We start from the raw sequence: 6,000 nt of genomic DNA, 5'->3' as shown, positions 1-6,000 counted from the left end.
TGAAATTTCACTAAGAGCATTCAAATCGTATAAAACATGTCAAAAATGATTTGATGAATTGCGGGTCCGTCGATCATATTTGAACGTCTGAGACACCGGTTTCATGGTACTACTTAAAGTCAAACAGTATTGCGTAACAGTTTGTCTAGTAAGCAGAAATGGGCAGGGAATAGGCCATATATTGTATGAGACATGGTTTGGCTGGTTATCTATTTCTGGTTTAGCAACATTTTGTTTGTTTAGCTATTTTGTTGTTGCTGAAGCAGCCCTGTGTCATCAGTTTCCTGCAGCCTAAACTTTGAATTTGTTTGTGGATAAGTATTGATGTTACAGAGGATCTATGGGGGTTGTGGTAAGAAACCTGTGCTCTAACAAGTCGACATTTCAATCAGTATGCTCTGATCATCTTCAAGCGAAACACATCTACGAAATTATACAGATTGTTGTCTTTGAGAAACTCGCGGCAACATTTTGCCCTGTTTCCCCCGGAAATTGCTGTTCAAGAATTCCGCGCCTTAAATCATTTTAATTTTTACATATTCTCTGGGAAAGCAGCATCTAAAATTGCCGTTAAATGGATGCCAAGCTGGTATTGAGCGTCACATATTATTAACTTTTGAAATTAATAAACACGTGAAGTGACGTACAGTTTACATAATAGCGAGTCGGGGTGTCGTGTTTTTTGGCTTAAAATGTTGAGACAGAGTGGGTTTCACTGGCTTTGATGTCGTGAGGTGTTCTTCAATACTTACTGACAAATGCACCTTTTTGTTTAGATGTTCATTTGTTACACTACGTCAAATTTGTATGGGACAGTGTTGTCAGCTAGACTACTAGGCGATGTTCAGTAAATATTATAATGAATATAAAAAAAAAAATATTGGCAAATCCTTATTTGGTTAGTCTTTGTTGAGTCTGTTGTGACGGCCAATCAAATATGCAGCGCTTCGCTCAAACCATGCCTTGTCAGAATATTACGTGAACAGGACTTTTTCCGGGTCAACCGGATAACATATCAAGCTATCATGGATTCCCGGTCAAAGTGACTTATATTTAAGTTCATATTAAATTGAAATGTGGTTCAGATTTACTTCTATTGAAATGTTCAATTAGCAACTCTGGATAAAATTTAAAAAGGGAAAGTATACCTTTGGTTTTTGCACCGTTTTATTGTTTTAATCAGATACATAATTGTAAATAATACAATAAAAATTAGGCCCGCCCATGCAAGTTTCATTCAAAAAGGTGGGCCCAATTTCATAGAGCTGCTTAAGCACAAAAAATTGCTATAGCGAAAACAAATCCTTGCTTAGAAAGACCAGATTACCGGCCAAGACTCCACACGATTGTTATTCTAAGTAAACACCAGCTAAATACCAGTCACAGGCAATGTATGGCATGACATTTTGGCCAGTAACATGTGTAAAATAAGCGAGCTATTTTCGTGCTTAATTAAAGCAAGTTTAAATTTGTTGCTTTTAAAGCAGCTCTACGAAATTGGGCCGTGGTCGCGTTTGAAAAACGGCCGAAAATCCGGAGCGGTTAAGTTCACGCAGGAAGAAACATCTGTATTTGGAATATCAGTTCTGAGAAACGTATCTGGCAGACACGTTTCTCAGATTCAAATTGTGGGGGACAAACACTTTTTTTCTTTTCTCATTACCACATTCCTTCGAAGTGAAACGATTCTCGTTTTCATCGCCATTAAAGACACTGGACACTATTGATCATTGTCAAAGACCAATCTTCCCACTTGGTATATCTTAACATAACTGCATAAAATAACAAACCAATGTGAAAATTTGAGCTCAGTTGGTCGTCGAAGTTGCGAGATAGTAATGAAAGAAAAACACCCTTGTCGCACCATGGTCACACGAGGTTGTGTGCTTGCGTGTGCTTGATTTCGAGACCTCCAATTCTAAATGTGAGGTCTCGAAATCAAACTCGTGGAAAAATACTTCTTCATCGAAACCTACGTCACTTCAGAGGGAGCTGTTTGTCACAATGTTTTAAACTATCAACCTCTCCCCATTACTCGCTACAAAGTAGGGTTTCATGACAATGATTATTTTGAGTAATTACCAATTGTGTCCACTGCCTTTAATGTTAAGAGTGCTACCAAACATAAAGGGCCTACATTCCTTTTCAGGAAAACCAAAAACTTTTTACGAAACACAAAATAAGTTGACACATTTTTATGATTGTCTCGGAACTATTACTTGATATTTAATTTTAAAGCAAATTGTACTATTTAAGCCTACGTTTACAAAGAAGAATGAGAAATAATTCGCCGAAGTTACAAACCAACATTTGTGAAGAATAACCTGCCTTATTATAAGTGCTTAAAAATAAATTATAATTTATAAAGTTAATTTTGTATGCTAGCTGAAGTGGTTAATCTATCTATACTAGAGGTAATTGTTATTCAATGAGTTAAATATATCTTTATTATTATTTACAAGCCAAAAGATATGCCGTAAGCATGAATGTAATGTCTAAGCTTTTATACATTTATTAATTTATTTAGTAAGTCATTTGTTTTGTGGGATTTTCTTACTGTCGTTATATTTAGTAGCTTTACAGCAAATAGAAAAGAAAATTGAACGATCAAGTTAACGGGGCTCGTCAAATGAATTTCAACTAATTTAAAATCTCGGGCTGCTTGTTGTGTTTAAAATGCAACACCTCCGTAGTTTCTTTCGAAACACTGGACATTTAATTGTCAGAACTGATGAATGAAATAAAAACCCAATAATTTCGGGTCGTTATAAAAATAAATCCTTAAAAAATAAATTGATACATCACTGGTGGGGGTGCGTTTGAATAACGATTACCTACTGACGTCATCATCAGACATTACTATTACCAAGTTTGAAAACAATATCATTAAAATAAAAGTCGTGCAATGTGTAGGCACCTGCCCGAAAGGATAGGCCAATATAATAGCATAAAATCAGATTAAATTCTTACAGCTAGATAAAATAAAAAAGGGGAACTACTAGATTAAAATAAACTCCTCACTAGTGTGTTTAATTGAATACCTTTATGATAACAAAGCAATGGTTAACATTAATAAATGTTTGTGTGATTAGCAAAACGTCGTTTTCCCTGCGTGGCAAGTTTTTGGGGGTAACAATGGTAAATAAACCATGACATAAATGTTAAGGGCAACTTGTCCGTACAACAAAGTACCAGCACAAAAAAGTTCAGCAATATTTTTGTATATTAATAGCAGATTTTGTTTGCGCTCTCAAATTTGTTTTTATTAAATAAACTTGCCCTTTTGGCAATTTAAATGAGTGCTTCTCCTATACTAACAAAATGTTCAACTCTCATAGAAAGTATTCGAACTGGGTCTAAACATTCAGTTGGTTAGAAATCAAATCGTGTACGAGAGATTTGCGAAAATATTGCGCAAATAATTTGTCTTAAAACTTACTATTTCGTTACATCGCCTTTAAAGAGGAAAATCTTTCTGTAAAATTGTGTGCAGTTTGTTTTTATTGTAAAGAGAAACCTTGATAGGCTGGCTCAACAAAACCCCAGCGTTGGTAATTCCTGCGTCACCGTCTCAGAAGTGAAATGTCAATCACTCAACACAAAAGCACGAAATAATTCTTATCGCATTGAGCCGTAAATTTTGTTTACTCCTGGTGACGAACGCAGTATTTAAAGAAAGAGAAACTGGGAATTTGTAGGAGCAGAGTTTCTTATTGAGTCGTAAATGTTGTTTACTCCTGGTGACGAACGCAGTATTTAAAGAAAGAGAAACTGGGAATTTGTAGGAGCAGAGTTTCTCATTGAGCCGTAAATGTTGTTTACTCCTGGTGACGAACGCAGTATTTAAAGAAAGAGAAACTGGGAATTTGTAGGAGCAGAGTTTCGCATTGAGCCGTAAATTTTGTTTACTCCTGGTGACGAACGCAGTATTTAAAGAAAGAGAAACTGGGAATTTGTAGGAGCAGAGCTGTGTGTTGAGAGAGTTGCGACATGAGGGACCAGTTTTCTTTTGTGACGCGTTTTGCTGGACGCCTTGTTCGGTCCAAATGCAGCACAACCCAATAAGCTATTTTCAGAATGATAGGTAAATGCAGTGATGAATTTTTAGACCCAATTTTTTAGCACCTTATAAGGGTTTACAAGGTGCTACGGCGCATACAGCAGCCACACCCAGGAACACCGGGGCGAACCCCTTCTCTTTTCGAAAAGTGCACTGGGTTCTTTTACATGCGTTACACAACACATGGGACGCAACGGCTTTACGTCCCATCTGAAGGACGAAGCAATGGTTAGTGTCTTGCTTAATGACACAAGTGTCACGGCTGGGGATTCGAACCCACACTCTGCTGATCAGTACCACTTTGTACCATTATACTATTAGGTTGGTGTATATTTGTTTGTAGACGCCCAAACCAAACAGTGCACTCCTACTGTGTCAACCATACCTCGAAAAGCCGTATGCGTAACCAGTCTGGCATCCTGTATTCGCCCATGCATCTTTTGATACCAAAATGGCCTCTGATCGAAAGTTGTCGCAGCTCTCTCAATCTAACTCTGAGTAGGTGTATACTGACTATAAAAGGGGGTAATTATTGTCTAAAGGTAAAATTATCGTTAAAATTAAAAGTAAAAAGGGACTGACTGAACTATAGGGCGATATCGGGGAAGTTTGTCTTGATGAAATCGCACGGGGGACCAGCTCCATTTGGGGGCGATGTTTCGGGAGATGTAACAGTTGGGATCGTATGAAGACAGCTACCGTATTCCTGCAAAAATGACACAGAAAAAAAACCTAAAATTTAAAAACCTGAATAGGAAAAACTCAGAACAATATAGTCGATTGTGCCGGGATGAGTTCAAGCTGCAGTTCAGGTATGGATGCGTACGTGAGCGAGACAGGGCAACGTGCAATTACTCTTTAATTTTTTTCAATTTTAAATAAAACAACTTGAAATTCGGAGTAAACTGAAAACACAAGGGAAAATGGTGATTCATTCTTGAACTGTTAACCATCGTTTTGCCTATAAACTTCTATAAAATTAGACGTACCAGGTACTAAAATAAAGACCCGGCGCATAATATCATAGCAATTTGGTTTGTATCAATATAAAACAATATCCAGAGTGGGTGGTTAATACGGCATCTGCATAAGAACTTGCTTCCTTCGCTCAATTTTAAAAGTGCGCGATAAGTGAAAATGCCTGACGCATCAGTGGTCTTCAAACTGTTTTACCAAACTAAAATGAGCTTCTTAATAGACCGTATTGAATAACCGCGTACATCAAGGAAACAAAAACCCAGCACGCAATGTCTCGGTTTGATATACGGCACAAGCACGCACACCCCCACCCACACTCACAGACGCCATCTTGGATAGGGCAGATATTTGAACCGTGACGTCATATTCAATACGGTCTATAACAATCGTGATTTACGTCCTTTTGCATATCTTGACTAACTGACGTTAACATAAGACTGTTCATTGGACGCCATTGGCTGTCAAAACAGTGTGGTATCCATCAGTGGTACACAAAAGAGAGTTTGTGACTATGCCGTCGAAATGCGTTAGTGGACCCAAGCATAAAACGTGAACGTGGTATCTCGCTATGGCGTGGGTTTAGGCGCGAAACGTGCAGGTGGTTTTAACTGGCGTTTCCCGTTTACTTCCTCTTTTGTTGACAGTTTACAACAAAACAATTTTTTAAAAGAAAAAATGAAAAATTTAATATTTGCTCTGCTCTGAAACGTCAAACCAATAACTATATGTGGCAAAACTGTAAACACTCTGAAAATCGGGTCCGACCCGGGCTCCGTGTGGCCTGACCCACTGGGTCGGCATGACCCGTAATCTGTTAAAAATGTCCCAGAAAAGGGTCAATACGAAGGATCCGAATACAATTCACATTCTAAAAACCAATGTTCGTGTCAATTTAAGCTGCGTGCTTTCATTTCAGCCACAGAAAACCTAAAAAAGGCAAAAATTGTATTGTCACCAAAACA

At 37.8% G+C, this 6,000-nt stretch overlaps 1 protein-coding gene across 2 annotated transcripts in view; it reads right to left on the bottom strand.

The window, feature by feature from the left end:
* Positions 1–1,524: 1,524 nt before the first annotated feature.
* LOC139937273 (uncharacterized) overlaps positions 1,525–6,000 on the bottom strand; it is a 70,146-nt gene continuing 65,670 nt past the window's right edge. The window contains exon 4 of one of the 2 annotated variants that reach the window (XM_071932375.1): positions 1,525–4,766. The gene's annotated coding sequence lies outside the window, so the exon portion shown is untranslated. The remainder of the gene's footprint in view (positions 4,767–6,000) is intronic. The other variant, XM_071932374.1, reaches the window with a different exon arrangement.

The sequence above is a fragment of the Asterias amurensis genome, chromosome 5 (assembly GCF_032118995.1).
Source record: "Asterias amurensis chromosome 5, ASM3211899v1".
Taxonomy (NCBI): Eukaryota; Metazoa; Echinodermata; class Asteroidea; order Forcipulatida; family Asteriidae; genus Asterias; species Asterias amurensis.
Note: the sequence above shows the minus strand (reverse complement) of the source record. Positions and strands in the feature narration are given on the sequence as shown.